The sequence below is a fragment of the Podarcis gaigeae genome (genome assembly GCF_964106915.1).
Source record: "Podarcis gaigeae genome assembly, chromosome: W".
NCBI classification, from domain to species: Eukaryota; Metazoa; Chordata; class Lepidosauria; order Squamata; family Lacertidae; genus Podarcis; species Podarcis gaigeae.
In genome coordinates, this window is record NC_139695.1 from 20,447,749 (window position 1) to 20,469,870 (window position 22,122).

The 22,122-nt window shown below is 39.9% G+C and overlaps 2 long non-coding RNA genes across 2 annotated transcripts in view; both read left to right on the plus strand.

Annotated features, from left to right (window-relative positions):
* The window catches only part of LOC310836013, a 795,471-nt gene that overhangs the window by 599,268 nt on the left and 174,081 nt on the right, over nt 1–22,122 (plus strand). The window lies entirely within an intron of this gene.
* LOC310835998 lies at nt 3,438–3,911 on the plus strand. The gene is made up of 2 exons (XR_014559817.1): nt 3,438–3,569; nt 3,848–3,911. It is a non-coding gene; the product is annotated as an uncharacterized lncRNA (long non-coding RNA).

Below are 22,122 nucleotides of genomic sequence, written 5' to 3' on the forward strand. Positions count from 1 at the left end.
TGACGTTCAGTCCTTTGAAGTCTTCCAAAGCCCTTTCTCACACGCTTCGTGTCGACCCATAACATATTCGGTGTAGATTTATTGCTTTATTGTATGGCGCCCAGCCACGCTCCCCTGCGAGTCTCTGCTGCTTCTGTTTACACAGTGTGGCTTTGGAGCGGTCGTAAAGCAATTAGCAGAATTACACAGCATCTGTGTGTGAAAGGGCAGTAAAATAGTCCCACACGTTTCCTCTGTCCTAATATCACTTTATTTGCTCAAAAGTAGCATATTTACAAAGAAGAACTTCCATCTGATTTAAGCTGCATCTTCTCCCTCTGTTTGCAGCTGCGTAACAAAACTGCTTTCACTTTTCACTCAGCTCACAGAATTCTAAGCTGCTTGCGTCACGTCCTGGCTTACTTCCCTTGTAAGCGCCTCCTCTCAGGCTCGAGGCACAGAAGGTTAACCCTTCACTACACCCAACAGGCACCAATTGGCCGACCATGCCCAGGAGAAAGAGCTCTGGTTTCTTCAGGAAGGTATATTTAAATACCTTTTTCATTTCATTATAGATCATCTCCCAGAAAGCCTTAATCTTTGGGCACGTACACCAAAGGTTAAAGAATGTACCTTCATTCTCTTTACATTTCCAGCACTTATTATCGGGCAAATGATAAATTTTTGCAAGCTTGACTGGTGTCATGTACCACCTGTAAATCATTTTCATAATATTCTCTCTTAAGGCATTACATGCCGTAAACTTCATACCTGTGGTCCACAACTGTTCCCAGTCAGCAAACATTATATTATGTCCAACATCTTGTGCCCATTTAATCATAGCAGATTTAACCGTTTCATCCTGAGTATTCCATTTCAACAGCAAGTTATACATTCTTGATAATATCTTAGTTTTGGGATCTAACAGTTCTGTTTCCAATTTTGATTTTTCCAGCTGGAAGCCAATTTTTCTGTCTAAATTGTAAGCCTCCCTTATTTGATAATAATGAAGCCAGTCTCACACTTTATATTTTAATTTCTCAAAACTCTGCAATTTCAATTTGTCCCCTTCCTGTTCTAAAATCTCCCAATATGTCGGCCATTTGGCCTCCATATTGAGCTTTTTCTGAGCCTTCGCTTCCATCGGTGATAACCACCTTGGGGTTTTGTTTTCAAGTAAATCTTTATATCTTATCCAGACATTAAACAATGCTTTTCTGACAATATGATTTTTAAATGCTTTATGTGCTTTAACCTTGTCATACCACAAATATGCATGCCACCCAAAAACATTATTAAAACCTTCTAAATCCAAAATGTCTGTGTTCTCAAGAAGCAGTCATTCTTTCAGCCAGCAAAATGCTGCTGATTCATAATAGAGTTTAAGATCTGGCAGGGCAAATCCACCTCTTTCCTTTACATCAGTTAATATTTTAAATTTTATTCTGGGCTTCTTGCCCTGCCAGATAAATCTAGAAATATCTCTCTGCCACTTCTTGAAACAATCCATTTTGTCCAGAATTTGCAACGATTGAAACAAAAATAACATTCTTGGCAATACATTCATCTTTATAACAGCAATTCGACCAAGCAAGGAAAGCTTCAGATTTGACCATATTTCTAGATCCTTTTTCACTTCTGACCAACATTTCTCATAGTTATCTTTAAATAAGTTTAAGTTCTTTGCGGTCATGTTCACCCCCAGGTATTTAACTTTCTTAACCAATATTAAACCTGTCTCCTTCTGAAACCTCTCTTTCTCAATCAGTGTTAAATTTTTCTCAAGAACCTTAGTTTTTAACTTGTTCAACTTAAATCCTGCCACTTGACCAAATTCTTGAATCAGATCCAATACCCTTTTAGTACTAGATTCTGGGTCCTATAATGTCAATACTAGGTCATCTGCGAAAGCTTTCAATTTGTACTGTTTGGCTCCGACCTGTATACCCTTGATCAGATGGTCCCTTCTGATCATATTCAGCAAAACCTCCAGAACCGAAATAAAAAGCAATGGGGAAATTGGGCAGCCTTGTCGTGTCCCTTTCTCTATCTTAAATTCCTCTGTCACCACATTATTGACTATTAGTTTAGCCTTTTGTTCTGAGTAAATTGCACCTATACCATTTTCAAACCCTTGACCAACCCCCATCCCCTGAAGATTCTTCTTCATAAAACTCCAAGAAATATTATCAAAGGTTTTCTCCGCATCTACAAAAATTAAGACTGCTTTAGTGTTAAGGTTCACTTGCAGCTTCTCCAAAATGTTAATTATATTCCCCGTGTTGTCAGACAAGTGTCTACCCGGGAGAAAGCCAGCTTGATCTTTATGTATCTCCTCCACTAATACTTTTTTTAGTCTTTTAGCCAAAATATCTGCAAAAATTTTGTAATCCACATTAAGCAGGGATATGGGGCGGTAGTTCTTAAGTTGTGTCTTTTCAGACTCAGTTTTCGGTATAAGTGTAATATAGGCTTCCTTCCATGACTCTGACGCTTTTTCCCCCTCCAAAATTTCATTGCAGACCTCCTTTAGTGGTTGAATTATCCAATCTTTCAAAGATCTATAATATTTTGAGGTTAAGCCATCTGGCCCTGGAGATTTGCCCAACTGCATATTCTGGATGGCACCTTCCACCTCCTGTTCTGTTATTTTATAATTCAGCATTAACTTATTTTCTTGAGAGATTTTTTGTAGTCCATTTGTTTTTAGGAATTGATTTATATCAGTCTCTTTCTGTGGCCCTTGTGTGTATAACTGTTTAAAATACCTCTGGAAACATTTTCTAATTTCCACTGTGTCAGGGAACTGACATCGGAGCCGAGTGGAGAGGTAAGGCTCCCTAATGATGCCGGAGAGGGAACCAGCAAGGAGAGAGAGAGAGCTTCCGCTGGGGAAGGAAACCAAGGTGACACCAGGAAGAAAGGAGAGGCTGAGAGTACTTCGGAGGGGAGGCTCCAAGACTCTTCCAGTGAGGTCAGTGAGGAGAGTGCAGGACCACCGCTTGGCACACCCACTCTGCGCAGAAGGCTTCCGCGCAGAGAAGCGAGGAGGAGGTTGGCTGTTAAGGAATTCTTATGTTGGAGAAAGTTTAGGAAACGCCCACTGACGGATTCTGCCAGTGACTGAGACAGTCGCGTTTTTAGGGCTGTCAAACCGGGAAAAGGTCCAGCTATACAACCAGCTCGGAGCAGTTTGGAATTTATGCACAAGCAACCCCAATTCCCATTACACACTGGATTCTGTATATTCTTTCCTTCCACTTCCAAATTAGTAATAGTGTTGAGTTTTTGTCTTTTTTTCATTTGCCAAGCTAGCAGTTTCCCACATTTATTAGCCGATTCAAATGTCCTTTGTCTCATCTGTTTGATTTTCCATTCTATTTCCTGGTTCATCATTTTCATATATTGAACTTGGTATACAGTGGTGCCTCGCAAGACGAAATTAATTCGTTCCGCAAGTTTTTTCGTCTAGCGAATTTTTCGTCTTGCGAAGCACGAAATCCCATAGGAATGCATTGAAAATCAATTAATGCGTTCCTATGGTCAAAAAAAGTCCAAACAAAGCCAAATTTGGTACAAGAGTTTATTAAGTGCTCTTTAAAGTCACACATACTGTAAAGAGCATTTCAAAATTCAAACCCAGAAAAATTTTCAAAAAACAACAACATGGCCCAATGGTCACAGAAAATCAAAGAAATTCAAAAAAATCCCCCACAAGCTACCAGATTCCTGCAGAAACCTCCCCAACTGTTCCCCCAGCCAACCAGCACACAGAAATTCAAACCCAGAAAAATTTTCAAAAAAAAACAACATGGCCCAATGGTCACAGAAAATCAAAAAAATTCAAAAAAACCCCACAAGCTCCCAGATTCCTGCAAACCCCTCCCCAACTGTTCCCCCAGCCAACCAGCACACAGAAATTCAAACCCAGAAAAATTTTCAAAAAAACAACAACATGGCCCAATGGTCACAGAAAATAAAAAAAAATCAAAAAATTCCCCACAAGCTCCCAGATTGCTGCAGAAACCCCACCAACTGTTCCCCCAGCCACCCAGCACACAGAAATTCAAACTCAGAAAAATTTTCAAAAAACAATAACATGGCCCAATGGTCACAAAAAATCAAAAAAATTCAAAAAAACCCACAAGTTCCCAGATTCTCTTAACCCCCCCCCAACACCAAGTCCTTGAATCCCAAACACCCCAACCCAAAATCCAAAACCCCCCAAAAAAGTTTTAAAAGTTTAACTTACCAAATGGATGCAAAAGAAGTTCTGGAAAAGTTTTGGAAATGCTTCAAAAATGAACAAAGTCTGAGAAAAGGCTACCAAACCGCGTGCTAACAGTTGCTTCTCGAAGTCAAGTCACAACTGCAGCTGTTCAAGCAAAGCACCCTTGGTTTTTTTTTTTTTTATAATAATTTTTTATTGTTTTTACAAAACAAAACAAAAACAGGGAACAAGGGTATAGGAAAAACAAACAAATCACAAACAAATACATAAAACATGACTTCCCCATACCTCCCCTTCTCTGCATCATTATTTTATAATGTGTCAGCAACCCTTCAGTCAATTTCTTTATATATTCTCATTAAGTTTCCCCCTTTAATTTACGATTTACAGCTGTAGTTCTTTGTTTCTAGCCTTCTCGACATCTTAACCGTCCAATATTTTACAGTAGTTCTTAAGGTATACTTTAAATTTTCTCCAATCTTCCTCCACCGCCTCCTTCCTCTGGTCACGGATTCTGCCGGTCATCTCTGCCAATCCCATATATTCGATCACCTTCGTCTGCCATTCCTCCAAAGCACCCTTGGTTTTAACGGTTTTAAGACAAAGGAAACAAAGTCGCAAGACGTTTTCGTCTTGCGAGGCACGCCCATAGGGAAATTCGTCTTGCGAAGCGACGCAAAAAACGAAAAACCCTTTCGTCTAGCGAGTTTTTCGTCTTGTGAGGCATTCGTCTTGCGGGGCACCACTGTAACTTTATTTCTCTCAGAATCTCTTGTGACTTTGGTTTCGCTCTCAATTTCCTCTCTCCCTCTTTTATTTTCTCCAAAAGTTTGTCTTTTTTCTCATTTTGAGTTCTCTTCTTTATTGCATTCTGTTGAATTAGAAACCCCCTCATAACCGCTTTGCTTGCGTCCCAGATTACTTTTTTCCATGGTAGTGTTCATATTTATCTCAAAATAGTCTCTCAAGGTTTTTTGGGCCTTCTTGGTAACCTCTGCATCTCTAAACAAGGTGTCATTCATCCTCCATCTAAAGGAACCAGTTGGTGTTAATTTCAACTCCATTCTCACAGCATTATGGTCGGAGCAAGTTTTAGGAAAATTTCCGCTTTTCGAATCTTAGGAACCAGTCCTCTAGTTATCCAGATTTGGTCAATTCTTGTCCATGTCATTTTGGCTTCAGAGAAGAAAGTTCCCTCTCTACCCAAGGGATTATTAGTTCTCCAAATGTCAATCAAGTCCATATTGTCAGTCATCTCAAAAAAAGTTTTTGGTAGTCTGCCATCTTTGGTGACTACCTGTCTTTGTGACTTATCCATATTTGCAGACACCACTCCATTCATATCTCCCATCACAATAATGTTGTAATCCATATAGTCCAACAATGTCTCATGCAACTTCTTAAAAAATTCAGATTTCCCCTCATTTGGTGCATAAACTCCTACTATCAAAAATTTCTCTCCTTGTGTTTGGATTTCAATTGCAACAAATCTTCCTTGGTCGTCTTTAAAAATGAATTTCGGTGATAGGCTCTCTTTTGCATAAATTACTACTCCTCTCTTTTTTTTTTTTTAAAAAAAGAATATTTATTAAAGTTTTCAATAGTAATACAATAAAAAGGAAAAAGGAAAAAGAAAAAAATAACAAAAATACAAAAATAGAAATATTTAAAAACACATAAGGTTTCCATTAGTTATTTTTCATTAACTTATTTCCCAGACCTCCTCATACCTCCCTTTTTTGTATTCCAATTCAAATTGTTAGTTCAGCAAATCCTTATCAAGAAATTTTAACCTATTTCTAAACCTTTTTTTCCATATTCTCTTAAAACATTACAGGTGGAAACCACTTAATTTCTATCCGACATCATTCTAACATTCATTAATTTTGCAATATTTCTGTAAATAGTCTTTAAATTTATTCCAATCTTCTTCCGCCGACTCTTCTCCCTGGTCTTGGATTCTGCCAGTCATTTCTGCCAATCCCATATAGTCCATCATCTTCATCTGCCATTCTTCCAGAGTGGGTAGATCCTGTGTCTTCCAGTACTTTGCAATGAGTATTCTTGCTGCTGTTGTAGCATACATAAAGAAAGTTCTATCCTTCTTTGACACCAATTGGCCGACCATGCCCAGGAGAAAGGCGACTTCCGGGACGCCGCGGCCGCAGAAAAGGAGTGCGAGATAACTCCTATGGGGGAGTCTCGAACAGCATGGAGATTTAGAGGGGTCGCGAAGGCTACGTGAACCCTGAAACCACAGGAGGGAATCCTGCGGGACAAGGTACCCTGCGACGCTGCCTGTGCTCGCCTGTGTTGCCGGCGTTTAACAAGGCTGGAGCTGCAGTGTAAAGGGGAGGCAACAGACTCCATGCTGTGAAGCCTCAAGCTCCGAGGGAAAGCGGCGGACCTCCAACAACAGCGGAGAAGCTGGGAAGTAGCTATAAATCACTGTGGAAAAAGCAGTGGGGACAAAAGAAATATTGGAAATTACTTAGATAAGATTAAAGGAATGTTTTGATAAGAACCCAGCGGAGAAGAAATAATTGGTGAAAAGGAGGAGGAGTCCATTCCTGGCGGTAAGGTGAAAAGAAAGTATAGCAAGACGGTGGCAGAGAGGAAACAAAAGAGGAAAAGAGGAAACAAGCTGCCAGTGAGTGTGTGGTGGAAAGACCTCAGACGCAAAGTATAAAGTGTCAGAGGCAAGGCAACAGTTGAACTATTATATTGACTAGGGAGAGGGGAAAAAGACTTTTCTGTTTCATCGGGACGGAGAGCGCTTTAGCCAGCACAGGTTTCGGTGGAGGACTTTTGCTTTTAAACCTCAGGATTGGGGAGAATTGGGACTTAAACGGAGTGTGGAATATAGGTGCCTTAGCAGCACTCTGTGTTTAAAGACAGGGACTGTGAGACTGTGTTTAAAGTTTGTTTAAAGTTTGCTTAAAGATGGTGAGACTGTGAAAGGACTGCCATATTGAGTGAGTTAAAGGGGACCCGCCTTCTTCATCCCCAACCGGATACGTTCTTGAGCTTCAGAGACAGCTGTGATTCTCTTGATTCCTCGGGATTTAAAGAGACATACACCCCGGGATGCAAAGTTAAAGAATACGTTTTCGCAGGACCTTGCTCATGAGTTTGAGAACCCCCTGAATCTGGAAGTGTTTCTGGAGGTTCAGGTGTTTACTACATTTAATTATAAGACTCTGAGGATTCAAATACGTGTCTGAATTTAGGTACAGTTAAAACTGTATTATTAATATCTGATCTTAATTAAGGGTTAATTTTTGTGCTGTACCAATTTAGTCAATTTTGGAATCCTGTTGTAATATCTGAGAGACGTTAACCTTGTTAACCTTGTTACCTCTATATCTTACCCACATAGTATATTACATTATACAGTATACTAGGAAGAACTAAACTTAAATATACAAATGCCGAACGGTTCTAAGAAGGGGGTGGCAACACCAGTGGAAAGGAGGCCTTCAAGACAAGAAGAGGGGAAGGAGGCAAGAGAAATTAGAGATTATGATAGCTTGATGGCCGAAATAAGAAAGGAATTTAAAAATAATGAACAGTATATTGAGAGAAAATTGATGGAGGTACAAGATACTCTAGACAAAAAATTGGAGGAAGTGGTAGGGGAACTGAAAGGGAAAGTTAAGGATCTCTCGGTAAAAGCTAAGGTTTTGGAGGATTCAGTGAAAAGGGTTCAAAAGGATACGAAAGACAGTAGGAAAGAGATGGACAGGATTAGATTAGAAGTTAAAGAAATAGGAGCAACACAGGAAGAGTTGTTGGACAACATGGCTATGACGCAGTTGCGACAAAACCAATCTAACCTAAAACTTAGAGGAATACCAGAGGATCTAAATGAGAATATTAGAGTTAAAGTGGTGAAAGAGCTGGCAATATGGCTAGATAGAAAAGAAGAAGAGATAAACCATTGCTTGGTAAACATATTTCGAATAAGAACAAAATTGGCCAAGGCCAGAGGGAAAAAATTGCCAGGAGATGTAATAGCCATGTTTAACTCATTGGAGATAAGAAACGAAATTTTGAAACAGAACTATGTCAAAAGGTTATATATTGAAGAAAACCCAATTATTATTTACAAAGAGATTCCTTCGAGATTTCTTCGAAGGAGGGACCCATATAAAAAATTAACAAATCAACTGAAGAAAAATGGGATCTTGTATAGATGGGAGTTTCCGGAAGGTATTTCATTCTATTTCAAAGAAAAAAAGTTTAAACTGTCCACTATCTCAGAACTTCAAAAATTTGCAAGGAGATACGAGAAGGACCTGGGGGAAATGATGGGGGAGGAGGAGGTAGAGAACCAGCAAGGAGAAGAAAAAGGAGGGAGTGAAGAAGAAGAAAGAGAGGAGAGCTCAATAGGAGAAAGAGAAGAACTAGAGGAAGGAGACAAAGAACACTAAATTGTATATAGGTTTAATAAGTTAATTAAATAGTATATAACAGATGGCATTAAAAATACTAAACTGGAATGTGAATGGATTGAACAATAAAAATAAAAGGAATCAGATTACACACATATTACTGAAAAAGAACTGTGATTTAATATGTCTCCAAGAGACGCACATAATAAATAAGCATAAGAGATTACTAAGCAATAAGAGATTGGGAATAGATTTTGTGACATCAGATAGAGTGAAGAAAAGAGGGGTGGTAATATACATAAAGGAAAAATATGATCCACAATTATTATACAAAGATGACCAAGGGAGAGTAGTCATTGTTCAAATGGTGTTTCAGGGAGAAAAAATAATTGTTGTGGGAATATATGCTCCAAATGATAAAAAATCAGCCTTTTATTTGGAATTAGGAGACAAATTGATGGAATGGACGGACCAAAAAATGATATTGATGGGTGACTTTAACGGGGTGGTGTCCCCAAACCTAGATAAGTCAACAAAAAAACATGAGAAGAAGGAAGGTAAATTACCGAGATCCTTCTTTGATATGGTAAGCAATCTGGGACTGATTGATGCGTGGAGACTTAAAAACCCCATTACAAAACAATATACTTTCTTCTCAAACCCAAATCAGAGTTGGGGAAGAATAGACAGCATTTGGATTTCGAAGGAACTAACTCAAAATCTAACTAAATCGGAAATTCTTCCAAGAACTATATCTGATCATAATGCGGTCTCCATTGAGCTAAAAGGTAGGGATATCCGAACGGTTAGATGGAGAATGAATGAATTTTTATTTAATGATCAGAAGATTGTAAATAAGGCAATAGAGACAATAGAAGACTATTTTAAATGGAATCTAAATGGGGAAACTGCTATAGAGACTGTGTGGGACGCAGGAAAGGCAGTTATGAGGGGCTTCTTAATACAGAAAAATAGTCAAGTAAGAAAAGAAAAAGAGACAAAGAAGGAACAGATCCTAACACAGATTATGGAAAATGAAAGAAAGTTGACTATCAACCCCAATGAGGAGATCGCAAAACAGAATATAAAGATATTACAAGCTAAATTTTCTACAATAATCGACCAAGAGGTAGAATGGAAAATTAAAATGATGAATCAGAGAACGTTTGAGTCAGCAAATAAGATAGGAAAATACCTGGCGTGGCAAATAAGAGAAAGAAGAAAACAAAATACGATTAGTAGGATAAGGGAAGGAGAAAGGATTGTGGAAGAGCCAAAAGAGATAAGAAAGATATTTCAAAAATATTACAAGGATTTATATAAAAGAGGAAAGGAAACAAAGCAAGAAATAGACCACTTTTTGCAAATGCATCACCTAAAACGAATTTCAAAAGAAGAAAATGAGATATTAGACCAGACTATTACTCAAGAAGAGATAAAAAAGGCTATTAAAAGGATGAAAAGTGGGAAAGTCCCAGGGCCAGATGGCCTTTCGGCCAAATACTATAAAACACTAAGTAACCAAATATCCCCAGTGCTAAGAGAAGTGATGAATAATATATTAAAGGAAGGAAGGATCCCGAACACCTGGAAGGAAGCATATATTACCTTGATTCCTAAAAAAGATGCAGATACCCTGGAAGTGAAAAACTATAGGCCAATTTCATTATTAAATAATGATTATAAATTATTCACAGATATAATGGCAGAGACTAAAAAAGGTTTTGAACAACAAAATACATAAAGATCAAACGGGTTTCCTTCCAGGGAGGCAATTAAGGGAAAATGTAAGGAATCTGATAGATATTATTGAATATTTGGATATGAATATAGACAGACAAGCGGCCTTGGTATTTATAGACGCTGAAAAGGCGTTTGATAACATCTCATGGGAGTTCTTGAAGAAAAGTCTGGAAACGATGGGAATGGGAGAGAAATTTAGAAGAGGGATAGAAGCAATATATAAGGAACAGAAGGCAAAATTGGTAATAAACAACATCACAACAGAATATTTTGGTATATATAAAGGAACTAGACAGGGTTGCCCCCTGTCTCCTTTACTGTTTATAACGGTACTAGAAATATTGAATGAGAGACTGAGGGGGGCAACAGAAATAAAAGGAGTGCAGGTAGGAAAGAGGGAATATAAAATCAAGGCCTTTGCAGATGACACCGTACTAACTTTAGAAGACCCAAAAAAGAGTGTAAAAGAAGCTTTATTAAAGATTGACGAATTTGGAGCCGTGGCAGGACTTAAGATAAATAAAAATAAAACCAAAACGTTGGTTAAAAATTTAACAAAGGAAGAAATAATAGATCTAGAGAGAAGGACGGAAATTGCAGTAGCTAAGAAAGTGAAGTATCTTGGGATATGGGTCACAGCTAAGAACATAAATTTATATAAGGATAACTATGATGTCACCTGGAGGAGTATAAAGAAAGACATGGAATTTTGGGGGAGGATGAAACTCTCCTTTTTGGGGAGGATAGCTGTTGTCAAAATGAATATTCTGCCTAGAATGCTATTTCTATTCCAGACCATCCCCATACTTAAAGACCTAAAACAATGCAAAGAGTGGCAGAGAGTCTTGGCAAAGTATATCTGGCAGGGGAAAAGGCCACGGATAAAAATGAAAATTTTGATAGATAAAAAAGAAAGAGGGGGCTTTTCTCTCCCGGATCTAAGTCTATACTATGAAGCGGCCTGCATACTTTGGTTAAAAGATTGGATAAAACTGGAGAATAGAGATCTACTGGATTTAGAAGGCTTTAATAATTGGTACGGATGGCATTCGTACCTTTGGTATGGGAAAGTGAAGGCCCACAAGAGCTTTCTAAATCATATTTTTAGAGGACCTTTATACCAATCATGGGAAAGGAATAAAAATCTCCTTGAAAGAAAGACCCCATGGTGGATCTCACCAATTGAGGCTTTAACGGTGAAGAAAACAAACATGGAGGGAAAAAACGCCACCTATGAAGAAATGTTAAGAAAAACAGACCAAGGGCCAAGACTTAGACCTTATGAAGAGATAAAAAATCTATTCACTGGGTGGTTGCAATACCACCAGGTGAATGATTTGCTAAAAGAGGACAAGAAGAAGTTGGGTTTTGATGACAAAAAATCAAAATTCAATGTAGAAGTAATAGAAGGTAAAAACAAAACCCTATCTAGAATCTATGACATACTTTTAGAGTGGTATACAAAGGACGAGGAGGTGAAGGAGGCAATGATTAAATGGGCAATTGACTTTGGTTATAACATCGATTTTGAAAGGTGGCTGGAAGTGTGGAATTGTAACATAAAGTTTACAGCATGTATGTCTCTGAGAGAAAATGTTTGGAAGATGCTATATAGGTGGTACCACACCCCTGTGAAGTTGGCCAAAATGTATAGACTAAAAGATAAGAAATGCTGGAAATGTGGGGAGGTGGAGGGTGACCTATATCATCTATGGTGGACATGCAAAAAGGTGAAAGGCTTTTGGGAATCGGTTTACAATGAGCTTAAAAGAATATTTAAATACACTTTTCCCAAAAGACCCGAAGCCTTTTTGCTGGGAATGACGGGTAAAGATATTAAGAAAGAAGATAGAACGATATTCCTCTATGCCACCACAGCAGCGAGAATTTTATTGGCACAATATTGGAAAGTGGAAACTATCCCCAATATAAATGATTGGCAAATTAAAATGATAAAATATGCTGAGCTTGATAAATTAACAGGTAAATTAAGAGACCACGATGAACAGAAATCTCTGAAAAATTGGAGTAAATACTGGAACTATATTGGAATAAATGCTTAATGTGATTGGCGGGGTCAGAACAAATACTACCAGCGTGTGAATTTAGGCCTATAGATTAAAAATCAAATACGTAATTGGAAGCAGATATTTGATACTTACCAAAAGGATGGAAGGAAGTCCAGGAGGCGGTTTCTGTGGGTGTTTTTTTTTTTTTTTTTAAATCTTTTACTGTTTTGTGAAATAGCCAGATTAATCTATCTTTGTATAGTTAGAGAGAGGAAAAAGTTGGCTTGTATATCTTGACTCTCTTTTTTGTTACAATTTTTTCTTTTGTATTTGGTTGTATGTTTGTTATGTGTATAACCTTAATAAAAATGTATTTGAAAAAAAAAAAGGAGAAAGGCCTCTGGTTTCTTCAGGAAGGTATATTTAAATACTTTTTTCATTTCATTATAAAGCATTTCCCAGAAAGCCTTAATCCTTGGGCACGTCCACCAAAGGTGAAAGAATGTACCTTCATTTTCTTTGCATTTCCAACATTTATTATCGGGCAAATGATAAATTTTTGCAAGCTTGACTGGTGTCATGTACCACCTGTAAATCATTTTCATAATATTCTCTCTTAAGGCATTACATGCCGTAAACTTCATACCTGTGGTCCATAACTGTTCCCAGTCAGCAAACATAATATTATGTCCAACATCTTGTGCCCATTTAATCATAGCAGATTTAACCGTTTCATCCTGAGTATTCCATTTCAACAGCAAGTTATACATCTTTGACAAAATCTTAGTTTTAGGTTTTAACAGCTCTGTTTCTAATTTTGATTTTTCCACCTGGAAGCCAACTTTCTTGTCCAAATTATATACCTCCATTATCTGATAGTAATGAAGCCAATCTCTCACTTTATTTTTTAATTTCTCAAAACTCTGCAGTTTCAACCTATCTTCTTCTTGTTCCAAAATTTCCCAATACTTCGGCCATTTGGCCTCCATATTGAGCTTTTTCTGAGCTTTCGCTTCCATTGGGGACAACCACCTAAATTGGGGTTTTATTTTCCAATAGGTCTTTATATCTTATCCAAACATTAAACAATGATTTCCTGACAATATGGTTTTTAAATGCTTTATGTGCATTTTGTCGTACCACAAGTATGCATGCCACCCAAAAACATTATTAAAACCTTCTAAATCCAAAATGTCTGTGTTCTCAAGAAGCAGCCAGTCTTTCAACCAGCAGAATGCTGCTGATTCATAGTAAAGTTTAAAGTCTGGCAGGGCAAATCCACCCCTTTCCTTTGCATCAGTTAATATCTTGAATTTTATTCTGGGCTTCTTGCCCTGCCAGACACATCTAGAAATATATTTCTGCCACCTCTTGAAACAGTCCATCTTGTCCACAATTTGCAATGTTTGAAACAAAAACAACATTCTAGGCAATACATTCATCTTTATAGCTGCAATTCGACCCAACAAGGAAAGCTTCAAATTTGACCAAATTTCTAAGTCTTTTTTCACTTCCGTCCAACATTTTTCATAATTATCTTTAAATAAGTTCATGTTAATCCCCAGGTATTTCACTTTCTTAACCACAGTCAAACCTGTTTCATTACTACTCCTCTCTTTTTTACCTTATCCGATGAAATAAACTCTTGACCCAATCTTTTATTAATCAGTACTTTCCTGTGTAGCCTTATCACATGTGTTTCCTGTAAACAAATCAAGTCCAATTGTTCCTTTTTCAATAAATGAAAAACTTTTTTCCTTTTCTCCGGGGAGTTAAAGCTATGAATATTCCAACTTAATAGTTGCAGAGACATGGTGTAATTATTTTGCTTTTCCTCCAACTGCACCCAGTAGTTGTTCTTGTTCTGTCGGTGGTGTCACTTTCTCTAATTTGTCCAATCCCAAAGGTAGTGATACTATGTCTAGTATTCCTGGTTTTAATGCTCTTGGCTCTTCTTCAGCTTCTTTTTCCAGGTCTTCTCCGTGCTCTCTCAAAAAATTTTCTTTATCTTCCACTGATCTTATTTTAAACTTTCTCCCTTTGAAGGTAAAAGATAGGCCTTGGGGGAATTCCCACCTGAAAACAGTTCTATTTCCTCTCAACAGGGCCACCAGGTCTCCGTAATTAGACCTAAGATCCAAAAGGTATTTCGGGATGTCCTTAAATATCTCTACTCTTGATTCATGTATTTCCAAAGTCTTCTGGAAGTGCAGACTCAATATTTTGTCTCTCTCCTCTTTTGTTCGGAGGGTAATCAAACAGTCTCTCACCCTGTTCTTTCTCCCCCCTCTTCCAAGTCTGAAAGCGCTTACTATCTTGAAATCTTGCTTGTCTGAGTCTAGGTTCCAAAAGTCTGCAAATTCCTGCGTAAGAAAATCACTTAAGTTATCTTTCTCAAGTTCAGGTACAGCCCTGATCCTTAGATTTGTCTGTTTTTCCTTCAGTTCAATCATAGACAGCAACGACCTGTGATCCTCGAGCTGCCTACATATCGGTGGTATCTTTTCCTCTACAGCCAATGCTTTTTCCTTTGCTTCTTCAGCTGTCTTTCGATTCGAAGTAGATTCCTGCAGCAGTTTCTCAATAGATTCTGTATTTGAGTTCACCTTCTGCCCCAAGTTATTGATGCTTATAGTGTTTTGGTCAATTTTAGTTGTTGCTTCAGCAACTTGTTTGCTTAATTTTTCCAAAGATTCATAGATTTTGCCTAATGCTGAAGCTAGACCCTCTTCAGATGCCATTCCTTTTAACCCAACTTGAGCAGAATCTTCCCCTAGTGGAGCAGAAGGGCCAGATGCTGATGCTCTTTGCTGCTGCAGTCTAATTTTACCCGATCTTGTTGTTTTTTCCTGAGGCAAGTTTGCCATGACACTTTATCTAGGGATCAAGGTCAATCCCACGGCCAGAGCTTGTTTTGCAGTGGAAAATTCCCCTGGCCAGTTTAGAGTGGAAAATTCCCTGGCCAGTTGTAGCAATTTCAAAGTTCCTCTAGGGGGACACAGTAACAGTCAATACTTGTTACAATAAAATAACTTTTCCAACTTTCCCAAATCCCCCATTTAACGAAGTAAGCAACAGTTTCAAGTCCGGAGAAACCCTTCAGAATCAGAGTATCTCTCTTGCAGAGTTAACTGTCAAAAAGTTACATTGTCCACGAACAGCGCGATTCACAGTACGGCAATTCTATTATCCCTTGACAGTCCGTTCCCAGGCATTGAGTGGTGGTCTTTGTTCCCTTTTCTCTCTTTTTTTTGCAGGCAAAAAATGCTTCCCCCTTTTCCCTCCCCTCTCCTGCAACTCAGGGAGGGAGTTCTCTTATATTGATGATGATGATGATGATAATAATAATAATAATAATAATAATAATAATAATAATAATAAATAATAATATCTTTATTGTCATTGCCCCCTCTCGGGAACAACGAAATTACTTGGCTGCTCCATCCACCCCAGTAGGGCACTCCACACAAAATCAAAACAACTATAAAAACACTAATTAAAACAATACAGTATAATACAGCAAGGAAGATTAGATGACTTTCAAAGTCCAGGCTTCCCATTCAGGGCCGAGATCGCTCTGGAGAAGAAGCTGTTCTTAAGACGACTCATTCTTGTCTTCAATGTCCTGTATCTCCGTCCCGACGGCAGGAGCTCGAAGAGACAGTGACCAGGATGCGATGGATCTTTTACTATGTCCAGTGCCTTCCTATGGCACCTTGTGGCATAAATCTGCTCTAAGGTGGAGAGTGGGCAGCCAACAATGCTCTCTGCTGCCTTAACAACTCTGCACAACCCCATCCTGTCCTGGGTAGTACAGCTTCCGTACCACACACATAAGCCATAAGTGAGCACGCTCTCAATGGCACAGTGATAGAAGGCAAGCAGCAGTTTCTGCGGAAGATGGTTTTTCCTTAGAATTCTCAAAAAGTACAGTCTCTGCTGCGCCTTCTTCACAAGCCCCCTTGTGTTGACACTCCAGGACAGATCCTCTTGTAATTCAATGCCCAAAAATCTGAACGTTATTACCCTATCCACACAGACCCCATCAATCAAAAGTGGCTGGACATTGCTCTTCTGTCTCCTGAAGTCCACCACAAGCTCCTTTGTCTTCCTTGTATTTATGAGCAAGTTGTTAGCTCTGCACCACTCTGTCAGCCGCTCCACCTCATCTCTATAGTCCGTTCCACCCTCCCTTTCAGAGATGAGCCCAATCACGGTTGTGTCATCTGCAAATTTGACAACCCTATTACTAGGGTGAGCAGCGACACAATCGTACGTGTAGAGAATATAAAGGAGCGGACTGAGTACGCATCCCTGTGGTGTTCCTGTGTTAGTCTTAAGCATATTAGAGGTATAAGGGCCCAACCGAACCCTCTGGGGGCGGTCTGACAAAAAGTCCAATATCCACCCACAAAGTGATAACGGAAGCCCCAGATCTTCCAGTTTAGACATCAGACGTTGAGCTGAAATCTAAAAAAAGCAGTCTGGCATAACCCCCCCGCTGCTCCAAATGTGCAAGAACGGCATGGAGGGCAATCGCCACAGTGTCCTCTGTCGATCTTTTCGTTTTATAAGCAAATTGGAATGTGTCCAGTCCCTCTGGTAGGCAGGCAATGACATAATTTTGTACCAGCTTTTCAAAGCACTTCATGATTATAGGTGTGAGTGCTACTGGACGAAAGTCATTCAGATCTTCCGGGTTAGATTTTTTTGCTATTGGAACGATAGTAGAGGACTTTAGGCAGGATGGAACAATAGCCTGGGCTAGGGATCGATTTAAAATCCCAGTGAAAACTCCTGCTAGTTGATCTGCACAGTCTCTCAATACCCTTCCAGCTACCCCATCTGGCCCTGTGGCCTTCCTTGGGTTGATTCCCTTCAACACCTTCCTCATCTCTTCTTTTTCCACAGAGACTACTACATTCCTTTGTACTGATGATGGCGATGGTGCTGATGGTGGCAAAGCCTTCACAGGGAGTGGTGGTGGTAAAGCCTCAGCAGGTGTTGCTGCAGATGTTACTTCAAAACGGGCAAAAAAGGCATTCAAATCCTCTGCGAGGGATGCCCCTCCCTTGTCTGCCAGGGAATCCTTGGATTTATACCCTGTTAATTCTTGTTGTTGATGTTAGGATTTAAGTCAATAAATTAATATTGATGTTAGGATTTAAGTCCTTTTAAAGTGATTTTCCAGGTCTTAGCTTAGACAGTCTTTGCTTTGATCTGTTTACAAGAAACGGAAGGCGGACTTCCTGTTTACACCTTCCCGCTTCGGTCCCAAATTAGTACTTTTTTTTTCTTAATTCCCCGATCTTTAAACTTGACCTACTCACGGGTAGTCGTTTGATAGCCGAATTGTCACAGGAAAAAAGGTCAGCGCTCTCCGGCAACAGGTGTGCGGCTTCACTCCACGGAAGAAGCAATTGACTCTCAGCACCGCGCCAGACACCCCGTTTCGCTTCGGAGCCCGTAACTGGGTTCCTTTGCAGATTGGGGGGGGGGGGCGCTGAAGGTGCCCGCCGAGTCCCACAGTCACAGGCTTCACCCGCCTGTGGGTTCAGAAGGGTCCCCGCTTCGCCGTAGTGGCAAGTCCCGATTTCCGCGGAGCTAAATCCCTCAGAGCTAGAGGGAATCCGCCATTCCCGATGGCGCCGCCTCCGGAAGTCCAAGGTCACTTCATAAAAAGAAAAAGAAAAAAAACTCCACTCACATTGGAAGAAGCACAAAAAACCCCCAAGGTGTAATGACTTATTCCATCCTCTAGGTGTCAGTGTCCAAAACCGGGTGGAAAAAAGAAAATTTAAAAAAGACCAAATAAACAAATCCAGTTTTTACTTTGGTATGCCAAAATTGTAAATCCAATTAATAAGGGGATTGAAAAAAAAGGAAAAGTGTTAATTCCTGTACGTTGTAACTGCAGCCTTTCCAGATTCCCTCCTATTTTACTGTTAATAATGGAGTCGGAAGCTTCTCCTTTCTTTATCTTTTAAAAGCGAAAGTGGGAAGACAAAGAACTTGACTCTCTGTATATCCTCTGTTCCATCAAAGATCTCTATTCACCGCAACAGTTCCTTTCTGTTCCCTCTTTTAGTCTGATGCCTCTTTCCACCTCATTAAAACTTAGCAAAGTTACTTTTTAGCTTCTTTATTTTGTCTGAAAGTTACGGGGGAAACGGAAACAATAGCCGCTAGCGGCAACTTACTTTCGCTTTCCAGCTCTGCTTATGTTGCTGCGTCAAAACTGATTCAAGATGACAGCCGAACTCAAAAAAAAAATCTTTGTTATTTCGGAGTCTTCCTTAGTTCCACATCTTGCAGTTTATAGTTTAGTTTAGGTCCAAATTTCTTAGTTTTGAGAGCAAAGCGCTATTCTTTGCAAGCTCGGGGCTTCGCTATTCGGGTGCAGCAATGGCTTCCCGCTAGCCCGCTAGCCCGCTAGCCCGCTAGCCCGTTCCGCCGTACTCTTCGCCCCTTTTTAGGGGTTACCTGATGGCCAGATGGGCAGTTTTGAGGGCACTGCCGGGAACCTGGCACCCCTGGACACCCTCCAGAGGCTTTATAGGGGGCTACCACGCCCTGTAGCGCCCCTTTTTCACCCGAAATAGCTGGGATTCTTCTCAGCGAAGAATCCCTCACTTGCGGCAAGATCGCGCTCCACTGGAAGTCTAAAGGAGGTTCACTCTGATGTGATTTTAACAATTGTGACTAAGAAGTGTTGTGAGGATTACTTCCAGTCTCTTGCTGTGGGAAAAGGCTGCCTCCCACATGAACAGCTCTTCTAGGGCCTGGAGGAGCTGGGGGAGGGGTCCTTTTGTTCTTGGAGGATACAGCTGGGAAGCATGCCCCACAATACAGCAATATATAAAGACATATACAGACATCAGCTCATTAAGAGGCACCAGAGAGAATTTGTTGACTTGCCATTTATAAATTTGTTGACTTGCCATTTATAAATCTTCCTTTGGAACGAAGCCCGGTGCCTTTAATGAGAACATGAAGGACAAAGGAGAGATAAGAGGACTGAATACCGGGGAGCTGCTGGGGCGCATTGGAAGATGGCCGACAATACCATCTCTCCAGCCCACACGAGGTAATTAAGAGGCTGATATGGGAGTATGCAGCCTCCCTTGTTACCCTAAGGGAATGGGGAACACTGCCTCGCCTGCGGTTGCCATAAATCACCCCCGAGTTTGAAAGAAGGGGGTGAGGGCACAAGGCACACAGCACTCGTGTGGAATGGCTCTGCCGGACGCTGTCTCTGATCGCGCAGCCTGGTTGCAGCAATTCAAAATAAATAATTAGAGAGAGAAGCAAATGCACATATTTCGAGTGAAGAACGGGAGTTAAGACTGCTAATTGAAGTGACCTCTGTGAAGTGGAGCGACAGCTGGATTCAACAGGAAAATATATCGAAGAAGACACATCAAAGGGTCGGTATGTTGGAATGAGACGGAATGGGGGGGGGGGGACTTTTCTTTTTTTATCTTATGTGATTACCTAACAATCCACCCCCCAGGAAGAATCGTTGCAATTACTGATTATAAGCGGAATGATTAAGAACTGTGTGGAAATGAATTACAAATCAAAGACATGGCTTGTGAAATATTTGGAAAGGAATGAAAGGCCTTTGGAATGACGCAGAAAGGAATATACGATAACAACAAGAAGATGAAGAAAGTAATAGAGAGAAGATTGGACAGAACTGTGAATACTATTTGGACAGAACTGTGAATATTAAAGCAGCAGCAAGAGAGATGTTTGGATCCCTTTCTGAGCTCGAAGCATGGGTACCCCCAACAAAAATTTAAAAATTTGGTTTTGTAATTTGGAATTAATGTGATCTGATTGGTTTGTTAATAAAAAATATATGAGATACAGAACAAAAAACAAACAAACAAACAAAAAGAGGACTGAATACCAAATAATAGGACAGGGAATAAGATGAGTTTAAAAAATGCATCTTGTGGGTTAACTACACAAAAACCTTGCTACAAGATGTGAGCCACAGAGACAATGGCTGATTAGACTGAGAAGGATGGATAATATTAGTCTTGAATTTGAAAAATACCGAAAATGCAGAGACATGAATGAGGACGATCTACAGACATTTGGAACATGGGAATTGGAATATATAATTGGTGTATTGTTATTATTGTAATTTGGATTGATTTGATTTAATTTGTCATTAATTGGAAGATTGTTATTGAAAATGAGTAAATTATTTAACAAAACAAAAACAAAAAAGAAGCTTTGTGAGGATTACATCCTAAACTCAACTAAGACAAAACATATCAAAGAAAATAAATACCTGCAAGAAGATACTGCCCAACCAACAAGAACGCTGCTTAAGCAGACGGAAGGTACATGGGGAGAAGTGGAGGCGGAGGTGGTGGGGAGATCGAGAGGAATCGGGAGAGGGAAGAGCCAGGATGACACGATACTGTGAGAGCGTTTTGAGAGCTGGGAGGGAGGAGAGAAAGGAAGGAGAAAGGTTTGAGGGCAGATAAAGATGGCGGGGCCAGCTTGCTGATTGCTGACTCACCCTCACCTTGGAAAAATCAAACAGGAAATAAAGAAAGAGGAAGGACAGTTAAAAAAATATTCTGGGAACCAGGAAGAAAGACCTACCATGGCTGGTAATAAAGGAAGGGAAAGCCACCTGGCAGACAATTTTAAAAGTGCACGTAAAATGTGTTGATGTGTTCATCCTTTATATTTGAATCCGACTCTTCTATCTCTTTTGATACAAACATTTGGAATAATAAATTTTGCCGAGTATCCAAAAGAAAAGAAAGGAATAAAATAAGAACTTAAGATGCATATCCTGACAGGTCCCAATAGTTTGAAATTTTCAGACTTTGAGGCTCTGGAGTTGTTGGTTATATTGAAAGATTTCATTAACCAAACCTGGTCAAAGCATATTAACTTGTGTATATCGGAAAAACAAACGGAAAGTCAAGATGGCCAATAAGAAAATACAATCAATAATAATAATAATAATAATAATAATAATAATAATAATAATAATAATAATAATAATAATAATAATAATTTTTTATTTATACCCCACCCATCTGGCTGGGCCTCCCCAGCCACTCTGGGCGGCTTCCCAATTTTTTTTTAAATACTGCAATACATCAAACACTAAAAGATTCCCTAAACAGGGCTGCCTTCAGATGCCTTCTAAAAGTCTGGTAGTTGTTGTTCTCTTTGACATCTGGTGGGAGGGCGTTCCACAGGGAGGGCGCCACTACCGAGAAGGCCCTCTGCCTGGTTCCCTGCAACTTGGCTTCTCGCAGTGAGGGAACCGCCAGAAGGCCCTCAATGGGGCTGGAGACGCTCCTTCAGATATACTGGACCGAGGCCGTTTAGGGCTTTAAAGGTCAGCACCAACACTTTGAATTGTGCTCGGAAATGTATTGGGAACCAATGTAGGTCTTTCAAGACCGGTGTTATATGGCCTCGGCGGCCGCTCCCAGTCACCAGTCTGGCTGCCGCGTTCTGGATTAGTTGTAGTTTCCGGGTCACCTTGAAAGGTTGGACCACGTAGAGCTTGTTGCAGTAGTCCAAGCGGGAGTTAACCAGAGCATGCACCACTCTAGCGAGGCAGTCTGCAAGCAGATAGGGTCTTAGCCTGCATACCAGATGGAGCTGGTAAACAGCTGCCCTGGACATGAATTTGACCTGTGCCTCCATGGACAGCTGTGAGTCCAAAATGACTCCCAGGCTGCGCACCTGGTCCTTCAGGGGCACAGTTACCCCATTCAGG